General features: G+C 36.5%; 1 protein-coding gene across 18 annotated transcripts in view; it reads left to right on the top strand.

Annotated features, from left to right (window-relative positions):
* Positions 1-21,320, top strand: part of PLEKHA5 (pleckstrin homology domain containing A5) — a 168,138-nt gene that overhangs the window by 75,262 nt on the left and 71,556 nt on the right. The window contains exon 1 of one of the 18 annotated variants that reach the window (XM_084537125.1): positions 5,052-5,070. The exons of the other annotated variants lie outside the window; for them this stretch is intronic. The gene's annotated coding sequence lies outside the window, so the exon portion shown is untranslated. Of the gene's footprint in view, positions 1-5,051; positions 5,071-21,320 lie in introns of those variants that run through there. 18 annotated transcript variants of the gene reach the window in all.

Below are 21,320 nucleotides of genomic sequence, written 5' to 3'. Positions count from 1 at the left end.
ATTTCTTCATTAAGTAGAGAGACTTCTGTTTTCTTTTGGGGAGCACCATTACAATCCCTTCTCTTTAAAGAGTCTTGTGGTCTAATGCAGATGAGTAGCTTATGATTTACTTTTTTCCTGTGCAAGGAAATAAATACCTCATTGCTACTTAGGCGAGTTACATGTGCAAGTCCGTGGAACCAGGCTGTATGCATCTGAGGGTGCGCAGTGAGCTGACAGATGTCATTGTAAGTGGTTTTTATCAGCTATGAAATGTCTTGGGTTTTTGTAGATAAACCTGATGACTGGGAATAGGCATGCATTACTGTTGTTTTCAAAAGAAATGCAAGGAAGGGGATGCAGGGAACTAAAGATCAGTAAAGTTCACCTCTGTCCCTAGGAATATTATGGAGCAAATTCTCATATAAACTATTTCTAGGCTTGTGAAGGACCTGGAGTTAAATAGAAACAACTAGCATGGATTTGTCAAGGAAAAGTCATGCTTGACTAACCAGACTACCTTCTGTGATGACCCCTCTTCAAGCGACGGGAAACCAGTGAATGTCACTTAAAACTTTGTGATGTATCCTCATGTAGTATCCTCATAGCCAGTGAGTTCCTGGATAACCCTGGCCTTGGGAAAAGGGATCATGCTGGAGGTCACTGTGGCCACAGAGACACCTCAATAAACTGGAGGGTGAGCAAGCTGTGAGTCAGTGCCTTGATCTCATCTGCTGGGATGGTGAAGGTTAACCATGTGCTGAGCTCTGTTGGCCAGACTGGTGATTGTCGTCAGGTCATCACTTTATCACTTTCAAAGCTGTCTCTGGAGTACTGTGTGCAGTTTGGGTCCCAGCAGTATCAGAGAGAGAAAGATGGGTGAGCCCAGCACAAGAGCAGTAGGCCTCTGGTTATGGGTCCAGAGTATGTGATGTACAAGAAGCAGCTGAAGGCTTGTTCAGCAGAAGAGGAGGCTGAAACAGGGATGTAACTGAAGTCCTTTGCTGCCTAAAGGAGCTTTGTGAAAGAGGCATTCTCCTCAGAAGTGTATGAAGAGAGGGCAAGAGGCAGTGGTCATGAATAGAAATGAAGTACATGCTAAACAGTTAAAATAAATCACAAAGCTGTTGAGCACAGAGAGGCTGCAGAATCATCATTCTTGAAGATCTTTGAAACTCAACACAGGCTTGTGCAACCTGATCTGATTTAAATTTAGCTCTGAGCGTGAGATTGAACTTGGTGACCTCCAGGGGTCTTGTCCAACTTGTGTTTTTATACGTCTTATTTATATGGAATACCTTTTGACTTGAGGCTTTTATGTAACATAGCACTTGTCTTATGGACTGTCTCAGAATAGTCCATTAAAGTCATCAGAAGCACATTCCTTAAACCAGACTAGACCTTAATAACAACATGAACATGCAACCCTAAATCCAGTGGAAAATATAGGTAAGGTTGCCATGAGGTCATCTGTACATGAGTGCCTAGAGCAAATTTGTTTTCCCCCTGCTTCTTTGACCCAGTTATGTTATTTTGTCTTTATTTTGGCCTGACTGGAGAATAAAATATTTTTTCTCTTCAGCTGAAAATATCAAGATAGGCTTACTGGAACAGTCCATAACCCTCTGGAGTAGTATGTTCAACAGTGAGAAATTATGGCTAGTTGCCCTCCTCTGGTTTAGATTTTTAGGGACTTGCATTTTTATGATATTAAGCTAGTTGTTTAAAATTTAAAATGATTCAGCACTGGATGCTATCTCAGTTTGCAGGCTGTTCAGGAGTGGAGAGCTAGGTTTTTTTGCTTTGAAGTTTTTGTTGGTTTGTTTGTTTTTTACTGAAGCAGAAAACTGAAAAATAGCGAAAAACTGATGTAATTCGATACTAAGTTTTTCTCATTCAAAATTAGCCCTTACTGGTACCACAGTAAGGTACCATATCTTAGTAGGAACTAACTCGGTAGTTCTCTCTTTCAGCTGCCTTAGTCCTACTTGTCTGTGTCTCCAAACATCATATGCTAATACTTTATCAAATCGTACTCTGAAATCAGGGCTGGAGGCTATTAATTAAAGTTAGATTTTTTTTTCCGGAAATAGCACAGATCTTACAAAGAGAGGCATTAATGTCTTGGAACTAACAGGATTAATCGTTTCTATGAATCTTATCATATGCTAACAAAAAAGGAGGAAAAGATTGACAACTTAATTTTGAGTAGAGGATTAATTTTATACATGAAACATACTAGCAAGTGAGAGAGGGAAACATAGGCTCTGCAGTATTGACCACTTAACCTGTGACTGATGGTAAAACTGGTGAATTTCTGGAATGTTATTTTTTGGCTTTAAATCTCATATTCCAAACCTTTCCCAAAACACTTTTGCTCAGGTTTTGAACTACCAAATTTTGCCATTCCAAGTGTGACAGATAGGAGAAATTGTTTCAAAATAGGTCACTTGCCTTAAAGGCGAGATTTTGAAGTTAACCTCTTTGTTAACGATCCTAACGATCTCATTAATGAGACCAACTTAATTAAAAAAAAAATCTAACATTTCTTGGAGAAGTTGTATCTATTTTTTTTCTATCTCCATGCATTTTTTACCTTTCCTAGTGTTTATATGTACAGCTCTGAATCCCTTTTATATAGCCCTGTCCCACCTCAGGTGGTCCACTGGGTCAGATGAGGCATATTCCTACAATCTTCTCTCTAGAGTGCATACTTACACTGGTAAACTTTTATTTTTGTTCCAGTTTAAACCAATAGTTAGAATTAATTGGCATGGGTGTGTTACTTAATCATATTCTGATTTTGCTGTCTTTCATACTTTTCAAGTTGTGGATCCTTTAGGAAAGGGGGGAAAAATCAGTGTAAATGCAGATTTCTGTGTGTTTTACCACAGAAGTAGACACAGGCCACAAAGGCATAGAGATTTCAGGTTAGAAGCAACTGCAGACGTACTGGATGCTGTTCTCAGTAATTGTCTCCTCTTGTCTTCTTTTGTAACAGATACTTAGTTGGTTCAGGGTGTGACCTTACATTTGTGCTCCTGAATTTTGTTCCATTTTCTTTCTTCTTCTTCTGGGTTATTCATTTCTTTTCACGTGAAACTCATCTATTTCTCATATTTTATCAAATACTGCTCATATGTCTGATGATGCCCCCTGGCTTTATGTCACCAGCAGACTTCATATTTTTCTTTAGTTACTAATGAAAATACTAATTTTAAGTTATCCTCCTGAACAGGATTGCATTCTGGCAGTAGTCCAGTGTTCATCAGTTGGTTCCTGTTTTTGCACCTGGCTTCCTCTCTTGAACCAGTTTTGAACCAGTTTCATCCCTGCCTCAGTGGCAATCTGTTTGTGTGCATTATCTCCTTTAGTTCACTCTGCCTCCCAGTTTCTGGGATTGACACTGCTCACTTTGAAAAATGGGACAGAATATTACTCAGTTCTTGGACTCTGTCTTGGCTAGCTCTCCTTTGAACCCTTTTCCGTCTGCAGACCAGTTCTTTTTTTTTTTTTTCTGTCCACAAAGTATTCTTAGTACCTAGACCTAGTTGCAACTTCTTCAATTCAGAGGTCTGTGTTTTCTTTTTGATTTGTTCTTCTATCCTTTCCTTAGAATTTCTCACCTTACTCACTGTTGCATTATTTTATTTTTAAATGAGTGATTTATCCTGCTGAATTTAGAATCTTTTTTTCTGGGAGGTCCATTTCTTCACAGATCGCAGAGAATTTCACTCATGTCAAATAATTTCTGGTCTTTTCTGTACTGAGAGTGCTGCCCTCAGTTTAGCTGACTGAAGACAGTGCTTAACAGCATAACACTGTTGATTCTTAACCAAACCTAAATACGATATTGCTATTTCAGGGCTGCTTAAAATCTGTGGGCTGCCATATTTAAAAAATTCTACATGAATTTGAAGCTATTCAAGAAGATAATGCTTTGTACTTCAGATTTTAATAAGAAAGATCTCTGTCCATATCCAAGTCTAAATTTGGGGGTTTGTAGAGGACCCCAGCTGTCCATACAGCTGAAACTCTAGGGTTTTGTTCTTGCTTTCTGTTATTATTTTTGTGAAAGTACATTTGGCATGAATAAATTACATGGTATGGAATACATCTCCTTTTTTATTTATATTTTTGTAGTAGATTGTTAGTCCATATTTTTCTTACCTCTATAAAAATTTTCTTTGGCACCTCGGTTTTGGTTGTTCTTTTTCTTTCGGTGGTATTCCTCATGGTGTATATAGCCTCGCAGCCTGCATTAGTAGTTTGGAAGCATCCATTTTGGTATCAAAGTTTCTGACCTTAGCGTAGGAGGATTACTTTCTACTGATCTTTTCATCCAGTTCACTAGCCTTTTGTTTCCTAGTGGAATTAGGTAAGTGCTTTCTGAGTATCTTGAGTGCTCCGAGGTGCTCTGACCAGCAGATAGAGAGGCGAGAGCTGGGGAAGGAGGAGGTGAAGAAAATGAGAAAGGTGGCCCTGCTGTGGGCTACTAAGCAGGGTCAAGAACTTCTGAGCTAAATTAGCTGGAGCCCTGCGGAAAGATGTCTTATGCTCTAGGACGTTGTCCCTGTACTAGTCTTTCATCTTCCTCCTCCAGCTCATAAAGTGTCATTCCTCTATTTTATGAATATACAACAGACAGACTTTTCAGGGTGAAGGTAAATGAGAAGAACATATTCAGATAACATTGCCAACATCTGTTCTTTTTCACTTTTTCTGGCTGTAGCATTTTGTCTAACCCAAGACATGCTCCCAAAAATCTTTGCTGTCAGCTCCTGTTGGAATTTAATGCTGTTGTTAAATATGTTGTCTTCCATCATTTAGAAGCAGAGATTTTATTGGTAGATGGGAGTTGATAATTTGGGGCTGCAGCAACATTTCAGAAGATGTGACGTCACTCCAGTATCAGCTTTCTCTGGAGGCTAGCAATCCTGACAGTTAAGTTGCTTTTTCTCTGGGTCAGGGCTGTGCAGTACTCATTGGGGAGCAGCTTCAGATAGGAAAAGGCTGTACCTCACATCTTGGTGTGCATTTTCTTGTTTGCATGTCAAGCTTTTAGTGAAAAATGAATTTCCTCGGAGACTGGTGAGTAATTCTTATTCTTTGATGTACATTTTAACAACTGTGGTTTGGTTGGTTTTTTAGACGTAAGGCATTTTTTCCTTCTTTGGAAAAACAAATTTTTCAAATGCAGTATTTAATAATTCACAATATATGCAAGGAAGCACAGTATTTATAACATTCAAAGTTAAGATTTTAAATAGAAGCCTAATTTTATGTAGAAATTGTGTTCACTGATTTATTACCTTCTGTGTATAACTTCCAAGATCTTTATTCGTATGTGATCTAGTAGATGTGCTCATGTTTAAGACATTGAATGTAGCAGGAATTATTTGAGCTTTTTTAATTAGCTTGCAACACTGAGTGGAAGTACTCTCAAAATAGAAACTTGAAGTTGCCTTATAAGCCGTATGTTAAAATAAGGTAATTTTAATAGTTGACTATCTTACAAATGTTATCCTGGGGGTTGTGTATGTGTGTAGGGGGGGACCAAATGGAATAACAGATGCACTTCCAGTGATTATATATCATCTGCCTGGATGTATGTTACATTCTCTATGAATGTCATATATTGAGCTGCAAAATCTGTCAGCCTAAAAACTGGGATGGGGATGGGAGGACGACAACAAAGAACAGTATCCATTTACAGCTTAAGTTTTAAATAACTGAAATACACTGTAGTTTCCACTTCAAGGTAACTGTTTTCTCATTGCAGAAGAAATATAAAATACATGTCCTCTTTTCTCCTCCCTAGCAATTAAAAGCCTAGTTATAAAAGTGCTGCAGTATTACTACATTTAGAAATCTTGGCAGATTCCAATTTTGACAGGGTTTGTCTTTCAACATGTGGATTACATCTTCCATATTAGAGTAAGAAAATTACAGCACCTCTATCTGCACAGAGGTATTTTAAAAGAGAAAGCCAGGGTTTAGCTGTGTCGCTTTGGTGATTTTTGTTTTGTTTTAACGTCTTGATGGATGAATACATGCAAAAGCATCTTTTTCATCTGTTTGGAGATTCTGGGAGTAGTGAAACTCATCTTGATAGGAGTTAGATATTGATTTCCAGCAGGAAAACATTTCCAGATTGAGTTTAGATGGGCTGAATAAGAGCTTTAGGTAGCTCTGTGGATATAATGCATTAGCCTGTGCTCAAGATAATGTCTTTAATGCATCAGCTGACAATTTTTATGATACAGTATTGTGATGATATTATATTGCAGATACAGAATTGATATATTTAGGATTTATGATACTTGGCACATTACTATTAGCATAAAAGTTCCTTTGTAGCTGAGTCTTAATGTAGATGGTTGGCTTCCAACACAGAAGTGAAAGTGATAATAGTGGTAAATGCTTTTTAAATACTTTTAAAATATATTTCTACAAATATACCTATTTATTATGTCATTATAGTATTCAAAAATATTTTAATGTTTATTTTTAATTAGGTGTTTAGGATACCTACTTTGCTCTTTTTTAAGCTGAACGATTTTTTTATTGCCAATTTGTTTAGTGTAATTTGGGCTTAGTTGAAACAGACTTTTATAGGCAGTTATGTCAGCTTCTGACTGTCATCAAAAATATTTGAAGTGTGCTTTTTGATACATGTGAATCCTCTTGAATGTTCTATTAACAAATGGAAAAGGGTAGAGAAGTTGTACACAAATCAGTTGTTTGTAGATTTCTAGGTTAGGAGCCATATGAGTTGTATGACACAAATGGCTGTTTTCTTGTTTGGTTGACTGGAATATAAGAATGTGTGTAAACTTCTAATTTTCAGCTTCTCTTTTACGAAAATAAAACATGCAGCTGTACTTCTAAATGAATCAGGATCACTTGCTCGAATCCTTTCCAGGAGATTTTTTATGATACAGTAGTGTAACGTGCTTAAATCCTTTCTGGGGGTGTAAAGAACATGGAATGAGAGGCCTTTCTTAAATGTAGGTCTACGGATATTTATTACATTGGTTAGTTTCATCACATAGTTGTTAACAACTCAACAGTTTTAAAAAACAGAGTATTAATACTCAACAAAACTCTGGTTTTGTTGGTTGTCTGAATAGCGTCATAGTGAGTCTGACTTACTGCTGTGATACTGGGAGTTTTCCAGTTACTTTTCCTTTCCTATAGGAGTCATAGTCTTGTTCACAAGTTTCCCATCCTCGTGAAGGATTAGGTTTCTGTTTCTTTTCTTTTAAAGGAGAGAAGAACACGGTCTAAATACGAGTAGCTAACTAATGAGCTAAAAGAGAGGAATATATTGGTGTATTTCAAAAGTATACATCACCTAGCCAAATGATGGAAAGACACGTCTAGCTTAGCTTCCTAACTGAGCCAGTTTTATAGGTCTTATTTTTTTTCCTGTGGTGGTTTTTTTTTTTTTTTTTTTTTTTTTTATTGTTTTTTGTTTGTTTCTGGTTTTTAGTGCCAAGAAATGGGGAGTGGCACTTAAGCTTAGTTTGCTATTTGAAACTGCTATTTTATCTAAATAATAGGTTCTCTAAATAAGCATAAACTGTGGGCATTCATTGCAAAGTGCTTTTTCCTTTAACTGGCCTTAGAAACAAACTTCAGTCATGAAAAGAGTGAAAGCTATCATACTACCAGAAGTTTTCAACAATTTACAAGTGTGGCATTTATTTGGAGCAGGGGGGAGGGTGTAGAGAGGAAGAGACAAATTTCTGATTTCATCTGAACAGTGAAATAGTTTAGAGCAATGATCATTAAACAAATTCTTTATCTCAAAATACCTTCTGCCTAATGAGGAGAAGTACGAACAGCATTCATGGCAAGTATAACCACTTGTTCACACTTGTTCTTGTTAAAGCTGATGATTTTATTTCTTGATGTTAACGTCTTACTTGATTTTTCTTATACATTGATCTGCAGCCTTTCCACTTTCTGAAGAAAATGTTTGTTTATATAAAATACACATAATGGGACCTAACTTTTAACTTATCTTTAAATCATTATAAATATGGCAACACCAATAATTTTCATGTTTGGAACTATCTAAGTAAAAGAGAAAATAGGCTCTGTCTGAAGTTGATAGCTGATTTTGGCTTGTGTGTTTTATGCCCCTTTAAAATGCATAAAGTGTGTTAATTTTTTTTAATTTGGATGTTTTTGCCTCAATTATCCCCAATGTCAGAGCTCTCTGTTTATAGTAGAAGATTTGGTGGTGGTCTAGGAAATAAAAGATTTTTATTCGTTTTACATTAAAGATTTGATGCTGTTGGCTCTTACCTTTTGTACAAATAGCATCTTTGTTTTATTCAAGCTAGGAGATGATAAAAACAAAGCCATGTTGAGTGATCTGACAAAAGTTCCTTCCTTGTCAATTTCATTTTTTTCTGTTTTTTTGAGTTACTAATATTTTAGAAGTCCTGGAGCCTACCAAGATTTATTTATTTGAATAACATTGAAGAAGAAAAATGAAAGTACTTCTTCTTACATACAATGCTATTAAGATAAAATTTGGGTGAAATTGAAAATATAGTTCAGTACATAGTACAGAAATAAATCTGGCTTTAGTCTCTTTATTTCCTTTCCAGGGCTATTCAGGTAATGCTTGGGGAGGGCACACATAGCCCTAGGGGCCTACCAAGGAGGGAAAGGATATGAAGAGCAGAGACCACAGCAAGCTTTTTGCTGACTCTTGCTAGCTTGGCAGAGTGTTTCCAGACTCCTTGCCCTGAGTAGCTAGGGAACATGAGCAAATTTAGTGTTATCATATCCAGCAGTCAACACACTTCTGGAAACTTCCCAGCCAAAGTCAGTAGTACAGCCAAACTCTCTACATTCATCCAGTGTTGGAAGAGTTATTCAAGTGGCATTTCATCATCATCATCAGGACTTACGTACTCTTATGCCCATTTCTCATGCAAAATAAGAAATTGCTGGTGAATTGTCTTCCCATGCCCCTCACAGTGTTAAAATTCCTGACCCTTGCTTTATGAGACTCAAACAGGATAGGAGACTTAGTAATGCTCATAAATAGTAGTTAAGTCTGAGTGAAGACCTCAACCTTATGAAGTTGCTGTCTTTAAAGTAGGTGTCATTTTGTGATCTCCTGATGCTTACTGAATGGCCAGTTCTAAACATGATACAGAAGGATTCTCAAAGGCTGTCTTCATTCAGATTCTTTTTATTTTGATGTGCACTGTTAAGGTGTAACAGTAATGTACATAAAGTTGTAGGCAGTAGCCTGTTTTAGATATTTCATCGCTGTGTTGATGAGAGCAGCCATACAGGAGTTAGAGCTGGTCTGCAATACCAGTTATTCACTGTGCCCAAATCTTTGTTGGACACAGGAGCAATATGAGTTTAAAACAAACAAGTGAACAATACCCTTTTCTTTTTGTGATGGTATTGTGTGACTTTAAGCCCACAGCCTATAAATATACCTTAAAACAAAACAAAACAAAAAACTTTATAGCAAGTAGTGGGGCTAGATTCCAGTGAAGAATGCTGGGACTTCGATACTGGAGGAAAAACATTTCAAAACAGTTTTATGTCAGAAGGCATGTAACCTGTGAAACAGAGTAGCTGGAGATCTGGGAAAAAAATGCAGCAAAAAAATTTGCATAGTATAAATTATGTTATAGATCTGTAATATCTCTAAGGTCGCTGATTCTGGAAACATTCTATAAGGTGAGAGATACTGTAAAAACATCATTCTTTACAAATACTTATATATTTTATAGTCTTGAACTGTAGCCTAAAATCTGCTTTTCTGGTAGAATGTCTGTGTAATCTGGAAAGAAAAAAATTGAGGGAAGGAGTTTTCACTTCTGGGCTTCTCATGAAAAATCACTGCCTCACAAATCTCTTCCTTATGTTCATGTTTTCTAGTGGTAAAAGGAGAAATGAGTAATACTCCATATGGTAAATCGCAGTTAATTTATATTCTTGAATATGATACACTAGTCCTTTAAAATCCATTCTAAAGCCAGCTTCAACATACAAAAAAGTAAAATAAGTTCTTAAGTGAATAGAAGATGGTGTTCCCACCAGTATGGAGCGTGGTACTGGCTTTTGTCATTTAAAAATCCCACTGACATTACTTTGACGTTGAGTGTGACCTATGCTATCCAAGTGTCCCGTTTTCCCTTACATCTTGCTCACCATTGGAACAAAGTGATTTTTCTTTTTCATGTAAAGTATTTATTCATGGAAGGAGGGGCTTCACTACAATGGTTTCCATTGTTGTAGTTACACTGTTAAAAACAGGACAGATGAACTACTCTGACATTAAAAACATCACTCTTGCTGTCTTGATGCTGAGGATATAGCTGAGCCAATGCAATCATCAGCAGTTGTCAGAAGGAGACTTCCATCTCCCTCACTGCACCATGTCAGGTGCTGCAGGAAGGTTAGTGCTGTGAACAGTGAGTGATTCATTTTCAGTGGTGTGAGCTGGATCACGCTGTGACTGTGTGAGCACTGGTGCTGCCACAGGAGCAAAGGGTGGAGTGGGCTTGTCATTTTGGAACAGACATTTTCTCAGTGCAGTCGGTGGAGAATAGCCCTGAGAGCTGTCTTTGAGTGGAAGACATGGACCTGTACAGAGCGTGTCTGCACAGGTGACAGCTCTCGGTTGTTTAGGTTGGCCAGGCACACAGACTCCCAATGAACAGCTACGTACCTATGTTAATGTAGCCCTGAGGCTGAGCTTGATAGCTTGTGCTGCTTCTATCCCAGTTAAAAGTCGTGGGGTGTATTTTTATGTAATATCAAATACTTCATTGTTAGAGCTGCCCTCGTATTATATTCATTTCAGTGGTCTGTCGCAGGTGTGTGTGTGCACTTCATGTCAGAAAGTTTTAGCTCTTGGGCTTAAGACTCAAGAAGTCATCACTGATGCTGCTTAGCATTTTATTACTCAGTATGTGGGAGAGCATCCTACCAGAGTTGGCCAAAGATGGCTTGTGTGTGGACTTTGAATGGCATGCCACAATTCCAGAAGCTTGGAGTCTCGCAACAGCTTGAAGAAACCATCTGTGAAAGAAAACAGCTTCCAGCTTCTAGCTCCCACTGTGGTAGAAACTTAATATATATATATAAAAAAAAAAAAAAAAAGTGCTGGCAAGGTCATTAGTGGCATTGTGTCTGTTGAGAAGGAAATATTTGTCCCACAGTTTTTTCTGTTGCTGTAGTGGGCCTATAATTATAATAGAAAGACTTCATAGAGTGCCATTCTATGAAGAGTTTGTGTTCCTAGGGCAGTAGTAGTTATTAATTAAAACTAAATGTTATTTCACTTGTTGTGTTGTGGCATAAGGACACAGTTGTGAAGTTCTGGATGTAAAATTAAGGTATTGAATTGTAATATTCTTTTGCCACGTATGTTTTTTGCATAGCCATCAAAACTGCTGACAGTTCATTTTGTAAATAAGCTAGAGTTATTCCTTTGCATTTATAAAGGAAATGGATAATGCAGAACAATCTGTGTCACTGTTGAAACCGAAGATGTGAAAATACAAGGGGAGAGAGACAAGAAATGTTTTTTTATTATTTAAACTATTAGCTCTAAAATTTTGGAAAATTACACTCAAAAGTGTAATTACACTTGGAGTAATTGTACTCTAAGTAATTACACTTTTGAGTGTAATTTTCCAAAATTTTAGAGCTAATAGTTTATTTAAGACCAACTGGCATCAAACGGGTTGATAGTCTGCATTTAAGCACTGAGTGGTGGATGCAAACTCTTAATCAGAGGGAGTACTGAAACTTTATCTGATAAATTGAATAATGATGTAACCTATTACCTGAAAGACCCTCTTTTTTTTGTATTTGCTTTGGCCAGTTGAGCTTTTAAAGTACCTGACTAGATGCATTGAAACACAGAAGTAATTCTAAGCAGTAGATCAATTTTTTCGTGTAATGCAGACATTTCCTAGAAGAAAATAACTTAAATAGTTCATTTCCTTTCAGTCATCTCAGAACATTTTTTGTTTCATTTATTTCTTTAAAAAAAAAAAAAAGCTGAATTGTTTTCATCTACAGAAGAATGTATATTTATAGTTTCCCTTCATCTATTCCATTTCCTTATCTAAAAATCAGTGCTGCTGAAGTTTTCATAAATTATTGTTGCTACTTCAGAAATTTGTCTAAATTATGGGCTTACCTTATAAGAAACTTAGCACCAAGATGGGTAAAAGCATCTAAAATACCACAGAAAGGAAAACAGTACTCAATCTTGTGTTCAGGTTGACTTCTGTTTCTCCCCCTCTCCCCCTCTATTTGTAGTAGTCTAGTTCTAAAGTAACTGCATTGTATCATAACTAATTATAATGTGAAAAATCTATATATGGGAGTATTCCTTTTTCTTTCTTAGTACTCTTTTTTAATTAAAAGTTCGCATTTTTGAGTTCTTTAAGGGAAGGTTTGTGAGAGATGTAAAAGATTCTAGATGTTTTTAAGTGTCGTAGGAAGATATTTGATATTGATAACAATCTTTTTCTGCTTGCGTTCTGAATTAACAGAAGTTGTCTGGGACTCCTGACACTTTTGCTGATGCATAGGGTAACTGATCAAGAGAAAGCATACCAAAACTAGATTTGAAGGAAGACTTGATCTTTTGCATTTTGGATGTGAATCTAACTAATCACTTGCTACCTAGTTTTGCACAGTTTCCATTAGACCATCGCCTCTGTGTGCTCTCCAATTTTCCATTTTGTGTCTGGTAGCAGTGGGAGGATGCTGATCTCCGGCTCCCAGTCATAATTTCTCTGCCTGTTTCTGGGCCATGTTTCTCAGACCTTTCTTTGTTGGATAAAACTCTGAACTTCATTGCTTTTTGATGATGTGCATCAAAGCAAAGGAATTGGTGCTGCAGACCAATATCATTAAATATCATGGAAGATCCAGCTCCATAAAGAGCTGTTTTTGCTAATTGCCGATGAGTATTCTAAACACCAGCAACTAGACATAAGGCAGCAGTAAGACACTTAACTCTGATAATCAAAGTTAAACTTGCTGTAGGAACATAGGTGTTATCCCTGTAGATCAGACTGTAGGTCCATCTGGGTTTGCATTCTGTCCCTGCTAATGAGCTGTACTGATGTGTAAGAGTAATTAACGCCACACTGAAGTGTGATATTTAGGAACCCTTCAGTATTTCTGTGTTTAATATTATAATGCTACTTTTTTTCTGGAAAGTAGTATTTGCTAAACTGTTGAGGCCAGCCTATTTTTTTAGAAATACTTGAAGGCAGTAAGATGAAGAATAGCAGGGAATGATGACCAGAGAAAAGAGAGGAAATGTGGCCTCTCAGCAGCTAGATCCACTCTTGACAGAGCAGTTCTGATTTGTATTAAGGTTTCCCACAAGCCTGATTGGTGTCCATACCTCTAGACTAAAGTACGTTCCATCTCCTCTAAGATCTTTCATCTGAAAGATGAGCAGGCAAACATATGAACATTACATGTGACCATTTCAAGAAGACAATGTAGTCTTTTGAGGTGTGCGTGTGTGTGCAGAGAATATCTAAAATAATTTCTTGTGATTTCAAGCAAATGTAAAACTGCTTATTTGTTGCTAACATTTCTGTCATTTGGAGTCTCCTGAAACATCTTGCTCCTGTTCTCCTAATGGTGAAGACAACACTAAAGTTGTGTGAGGTTGAGCTGTGCCCTCAGACTTTGCGGATGACAGCCAGCACGTTCAGCGTTCCAGTTCATTGCCACGGTTTATACCCTGTGTGTCTATGGACCTGAACTCTACGTCATAAGCAATGGATATTTTTAATAGGATTTGTACTCTTGTCTGAGATGAATGCAGGCCCACACACGTTGTAAGCTTTAATTACTTATCCTCTGGGGTCTGGTGCACATATTTGCATATGCTGTACCAATGGACCACCAAGATAATTCAATTAAATCCTTGCAATGGTTTTAAGAAGACCTGTAATTAAAGTGTTAATGATGGCTGTTTACTTTTACAATAATTATTTTTTATAAATTCTCAATGTCTGCCTTTACTTCATAAGAAATAGGATCTATTGTGAGTGAAAGCCTGAAATATAGGATGTATCTGAACACGGTGCCATGATTAAAATCAGTAGATGTGCCATCATTTCAGCTGCTTTCTTTTGTCAGATTGTTAAATATTTCTAAGCACTTCCCAGATGATAATACATCTACTTTGCAGAAGCTTGCCAGGCCATTTTCCTTGCTCAGTAGACTGGGGAAATGTCTAGTTGTGACCTAATATATTCTGATAAAAGATTTCAGTAAGCATGGCTTTCTTCTAAGACTTACTAGGTAGTTAACAGAAAAGTGTTGATATTTAATAAAAATGGATGTGGTTGTGGAAGTATGCCCACTTCTAAGGCATTGGAAAAATCGTCAAGAAATTATGGAAGTCATGTAGCTGAAAACAATGTTATGTTGTTACACTCCTGCATAAAATGTTGGCTAAAATAAAAATGGGATTTGCTTCACTGACAGCATGATTCACCTAATATTTGAAATAAATAGATCATTAATAATAGCAGATGGGATAAGGGGAAGATATTCATAGAAACTTGTCCAAAGGAGAAAGCTCTCAAGAGAAATAAGGAGTTTAACTATTTCTGTTAACACATAGCAAACTGATTGCTGATGTGCTTAGCTTGATTTGTGAGGCAAGGCAGTGCAATTTCACCAAGTCTCTTTAAAGTCTGCCATTGATCTTGAGGTACTAATTTACTGAAATAAAAATATATGTATGTATATATTGCATTTATAACTCAATAAAATTAAGCAGCTTTGCTTCTTTGTAGTTCTACAGCAAGAGTTTAATGGGACAATTGAGTGGTGCTGTAAATGCTACAATTATACTTCAAAAGTGTTTTGTAAAGGATGTCATTGCTGTAAGTTTGAGACAAACAAGATTTGGAGTTATATGAGACGAGCTTAAAAAAAAAAGTACTGAGCAAGTTGTGTCTTCTAACAAACAATCGAGCAGTCTTGAGTGAAGATAAAGAACAGCTGAAATATAAGGTAACCAGAAATGGAAACAAGGTGAAATACGAGCTCTGAGAGAATTAGAGTTTAAAGAGAAAGGGTGGTTATTTCAGTAATCTATATGTTTCTATTCAAGAGTAGTAAGTAGGGAGGGGAAGAAGACATGACAGTGAAAGTATGGAATATTTGCACAAGAGTGGAAAGTTGAGGAGGGAAATGCATGCACAGTTAAGAATTTTTGTGGTGTTCTAATAAAAAAAAAATAAGGGGGGAGTGAGGGAGAGAGAGATAAGGCTGGTTTATGTGCTAAATGTTGAAAATAGCAAAATAGCAATCAAGCAGCAGATCATAAACTGAAAATTCATAGTGTGCTCTTTTCTCTGTGCTTAAGGGAAACAGCCCCGCAATATGGTGGAAATTAGTATGAAAAGAAATTTCATTCATAATGTATGTTGGGGGGGAATATCATTAGTTCAGAGAACTGTAAATAATAGAGCAGGATTACAGCAATTTACTAAATACCTAGATTTTGTGAAAATAAGTCACTTGCTGTCCTGGAATATTTGTTCTATACCAGAGAGCTTCAAAGTATATGTAGGATTTACTGTTTCTGTTATTAGATCTGTTGTTACTACATCCACAACTATTTATCAGTGAAACAGAAGAGTTTTCTTTATCTTTTTTCTGTCTCTGAGCTCTATTGAGCTCCTTTTTGAACCACAAGTGGGAAGGAGTCTGGACTGAATTACAGGATAGTCATGGTTGTCAGTGCTTGAGAGGTGAAGAGAAGTGATGGTCTCTTCAAGCTAAATGGAAATTAAAACACTGCACCATGGCTTTGACCTTATCTAGTGTCATGAATTGGAGACATTTAGTTCTTGAAACCATGTGAGCTTGCAGAGTATTCTCAGTTGAAAATACTTTTGATAACAAGATTGTTGTTGGCATGGGCCAGATATCAATGTTAGTGTGTGTGTATGTGTGTACACGTGTATATAAAGCAGCTTAATTTGTTTGCGTTCATTCTCCTTGTTATATTTTTTTTCAAAGCATAATTATTGGAAAACATGTAAAATTAGTTTAAGGAACTATTAGAGTAGGCTTCTCTTGCAAAATAGCCCTAGAATTTATAATGAAGTAAAATGGAAGCATAAATCAATATTGATTTTTAAGTTCGTACATCTCTAATATTTTCTCAATATTGCATTTCACTTATGCTTCCAATGCTAATAAATCACGAAGCCCAGGCTTGCAGAACTAAGCTCAATAATATGTGTTAGAGATGATACTCCGTCTAGTGAGCTTTGATAAAAAACATTTAAAGCTGTTATACAGCTATCAAATAGCTAAATGTTCACTAAAAAACTTTTACTGAAAGTTATGCTTCAATTTGTGGAGGGTGGCTAAGAAAGCCTGGCTCCTGTCTAATTTCCAAATTATAGTATCTGGTGTGATGAATTGCTCCAGGTTGAGGTACAGTTGTGATCTTGCAGTTAAAAGAGACAAATGCACATAGACCATGTAAGTTCAAGTCGGGGTTATTTCTGGTTCTGAAAACCTTTAACATATAAGTAAATACCAATTAATATTTTCTAGTTAACTCTTCTTAACTAAGTTAACCCAGTGGCTTTGTGTAGTCTGCTGTTATGACCAATCTAGCTGTAGCAGCAAAGAGTGCTAGCTTGTTTTATCAGGACAGCTGTTGTCTGTCAGTTCTTGTCCTCCAATATTCATCTTTTATTTCTTCTGCCCTCACTGCCTCTTTAGGAGAGGCTGCAGCTTTGCTGGATGGGAGAGGTGGGTATTTGGGCAGCATTAGCTGGTTGGACATCTGCCGTCAGTCTTCAACAGGGAGAGGCAGTAGCAGCTGGATTGGAGCATCCAGTGTTACTTCTGGTCCACAAGCCACCTGCTGAACCATATTACTCCAAATCTTATTTTTCTTTAGAAAATACATTGTAGTCTTTTAATACAAAAGGGTTATGTTACGCTAGTTTCTGGAAGCTTTCTATGTAGTTAACCATTAAGGAGTACTAAGATTTCCAATATCTAATCTGAGATTTACAGATAGTTGTACCTTGTAAACACCTACCTTCCCATTTTCTCAAACAATCTCAGGCAGCAAACAATGTTGTAGCCATTTTTACTGTAGAATAATACAGAACTGACAATTCTCTTCAACGGCAGTGCTATTATCAAACTAAGTTATACACTGTACACAGGGCTTAACATGTATACAGCAAAATCTTACGTACATTGGTGACACACAGCAAGTACATTTCACAAATTGGTACACTTTTGTGGCCTTTACTGAATCTTAGTATCTTACAACTTCCCAAATGTTATCTATAAAGTGAATTAGACATTCCCCTAAACTTCTGGGAAAACAATGTTAATTCTATCATGAGAAGGCTTTGCTTTTATATAATTATTTTCATTAAAATATAAATCTGGTTTTAGAAGGGTCCCACTGTAGGAGAGGGTTATGCTTTCAGGGCAATAGTGTTGTGGTTTTTTTTGTTTGTTTTTTTTTGTTTGTTTGTTTGTTTTTGTTGTTGTTGTTTGTTTGTTTTTTGGGGGGAATAAATATTAATATCTTATGAATATATGTTTATTTTGAGAAATAAATATCAATAATGATTGAAATGTTGTATAGAGATGTATATAGCTGTATAGAGATGTCCAGGTGCTGTTTTACTACAGCAGCAGCAATGATACCCAAACTCCCATGACTGTAACAGCCTCCCTTTGAACTGAAAGAATCTGGAGAACAGACTTGTTGTCTGAAAAACCTTAAAGCAGATGAAGAAAGTGGTGGCAGCAGCACCTATAGATTAGTTGTTGCATTGTCTGCCAAGAAAAATTAGAGTTTTGCGAGCACCTTCCCAAGCATGTGCACGCCCAAAGGATCCTAAATGCTTTGCTTATAGCAGTGTATGTGATGTTATACAGGTCTGTCAGCATTTTGTGTGCTTTGAAACTTACTGTCTCTTCATACCTTCTTTTGTAGAGACTCCCTGATGTTAAATTACTGTACTCGTATGTCTTTGAGTGAAGCCAAGCAATGTGGTTTCCAAAGTTGTTGTTTAAAAACTTTAATTGAAAAAAGACTCATAATTGTAGAGTATGACAATACTGACAAAAAAAAAAAAATGCTTGCATATGCTATTTACTGTACAATGTGGCATTACAGATTTAGTAAAGCAGAAGATTTTGTACAACCACAGACCACATCCTTTCTAACAGTTGTGTAGGGACTGCATTTACTTAAATTTTTTCCAAATTCAGACAACTTTTTATTAGATAACTGTAAGTTACTGCATTTATTTCAGCTAGTAATGAGACATTCTTATGTTAGAAAGCAAGCATACACGGTAAAAAAATTGCTGATGTGATTATTTTTTTATTGTTTTTCCCTAGTTCAGGAATGAAATGCTTCAAAGAAGCTGAATGAAACTGGACTGGACTTGTCCTTATATGTGTTTCAAGTTTAATCTTACCTTCAAATGTCAGTGCAAAAAAAAAAAAAAAAAAAAAAAAAAGCATTAATCTGGAGAAGAGAACTACATTGGTCATGTAATTTTTGCCTTATCTGTAATTTTAAAATATTTTGTAATGAAGCATGTATAAAAAACGTATAAATTTGCTTCTCATCTGAAGTATCTCTATGTACTGTGTGACATAAAAGGCTTGCATGCTTGCATAATACAGTCTCGATTGTCAGACTGTAAGTCTTACCTAAGGCTTAGAATAAACGTTAGGAGGCAGATGTCTGGTATACCAGTCTTCTGAAATGTATTCTTCAGCATTGCCAAAAGGAGCAGTTTTTCTAAATTACAGATAGAGTTTTGTTGAAAGTTGTGTCTTGGTTTATGATTTTGTTTGTATTCTTTCAGTGAAGTAGAACTCAGCCTTTGCTTTGATGGTCACAATGAGAATGAGCAAATGAGAAGGTCTTAGCATCTACGGCCGTATAAATAAAGTATATAAAGAAAGGGCATGAGAGAAGCTTTGAAGTGGCATCTAGCTTTAATTTCAGTGGGAGAAAACCAGATGCGTCTCTGGGAGTTCTGGTTCAGCTCTGGTTTTTTTTTGTTTTTTTTGGAGAGTACAGGAAACTCAAGCAAATCATACAATGGAGAGACCCCAAACTAGATATCCCCACCCTTGTACTCAGATCTTTCTCACCACTTAAAGTAGTGTGACCCTTCAATTTTGTGTGCATCCTCCTCTACCAACTGGATAAGACATCTTTCTTTTTTTTTTTTTTTTCTCCCATTTCTAGTGCTATAATCTGAATTGATTTCCTATCCAAAAAATCCTGGTACTAATAAAGATCATAGCAATTTCAAAATGACAAAACTGGACAGAATTTTCAATTTGATGATTTCACAGTGCTGCTGGTTAGAAGAAAACATGGGAATACACCGGATTTTGGGGTCAGCAATCCTGTAAAACACAAGGTAAAACTAAAACAGCAAGTGCCACTCTTGGAGTTGTGCATTATGTTGTTACTCACAAATAGAATAATATATCTGAATAATGTATTTGAGGGTTTTTTTTTAGTAGTCCTTGCATCACATTTGGCTATCAAAAAGATTGCTGTTTACTATACTTTTATGGAGTAGATTAAACCAAGATTTTTTAAACATGTCTAGCATTGATGAAAAGAGAAATAATACTGCCTTTTAAAGAGACAAAGACTCTCAAGGAATGGAAAGGAGAAAGAGTGGATAAGAAGGCAAATAATGTGAGTCAAATTCAAGGTTGTAGTCAACTTCTAACTTGAACAAGATAAATTCTTTTTCTCTGAGGGCTTGTCCGTGTGCCAAAGCTGAGCTACCTGCTAAATGATGCCAAAGCCTGCAGTGTTCAGAGGAATGGATCAGGAAGAAGTTTAGAAATTCAGAGAAAATAGGTCAAATTGTCCTGTTCAGTTGTCTTACTCTGAGATAGCTAAAAATGGAACTTATCCCTGAGCAAGCTATTTTAGTGTGGCTTTTTTTCTTCTGTTGTTTGATTTGGTTTAAATCCTTTTACAGCAGGTGACTTTCCAGGCCCACTATGGGAATCAAGAACCAAGAATTAACTTAATACATGCAAGAACTATGACTTATCCTGCTGCTCTCTCGTGTCATTTCAGTCAGCTGTGTCCATTTCTGGAGTCCAACACATCCCAGTGGAAAACATTAATAGTTTGTGCCACATACTGAGTCTTGAAAGTATCCTCACGAATACTGATGATATATACGGGGAATTTTTTTCTACCTTTGCTCTAGTGTGTAGCAAGCCATTAATACAAACTCACTATGGATGCTAAAATACCAAAGGCCAGTTTACATCCTTTAGTATACGCACAGCAGTGTATGTGTATAGTTACCCTGTGCTATCAAAGTATTGTTACCAAAAATTGATCAGAGACTTCTGTGGAATTTTTTTCCTTGGAGATCTTCAAAAGCTGCCTCGATGTGGTCCTGGGCAACGTGCTTTTGGTGTTCCTGCTTGAGCAGATGGCCTCCAGAGGCCCCTTCTAACCTCAACCATAAGTGTGTTATTTCCATATGTCTTGGAGGCTTTATCTCTGCACAACCGGAAAGTTAGCATGCTGGCTTCTTGCTGCCTTTGTCAAAGTAAATCAGTCTTTACCATGTAATAAAAGTACAGACACAAAAATATGCAGAGCTGAAACTCTGAATTGCAGACTGGAGTTTGTATAAAATTGAAAATTATGTTTTCAGTAAAAGAACATATTTTTGCTTTATTTCCCCTAAGATTTATTGATGAGATATAAAGCTTGTGTGTAGACCCAAAGTGACGTTTCTTAGATAACTGAACAACTGTCTAAGTTGGATGTGGAAAAGATTGTGACTGTTGAGTGGTAGCTTTTAATGAAACTTTCTGTAAGATTTGGTTTAAAACAAATGCCTTTACCTACTGTTACGTAGGAGAGTTATGACAATAATTACCAAGATACTCTACATTTTACACAAGTATTTTGAGGAGTCTTGTCAAAATACCAGCTAAGTGAGTGCCAAAAATGCAGTATTTCAGATGAGTAATGAACAGGTTTTCAAATTGATTTATTTGAAGTCTATTCATCCAGTTTTATAGTATTTATAGTAGTCACACTTCTGTACAAGCTGATTTTCCAGCATTTACTCATGAGATTTCATCTCCTCCTAAGCTGAAGAGAAAGAAAAGATTGTTCTTCCATTTTCTCTCCTGTTTAGAGAGAAGTGACTGGGAAGATTTCTAAAATGCTAGAAAGAATTTCATATCCCACAGGAGAGCACTTCATGTCTACGATTTTTCTTGCCTTT

The sequence above is a fragment of the Aythya ferina genome, assembly GCF_964211825.1.
Source record: "Aythya ferina genome assembly, chromosome: 1".
Classification (NCBI taxonomy): Eukaryota; Metazoa; Chordata; class Aves; order Anseriformes; family Anatidae; genus Aythya; species Aythya ferina.
The sequence above is the reverse complement of the archived record's forward strand: the minus strand, read 5'-3'. Positions and strand labels throughout refer to the sequence as shown.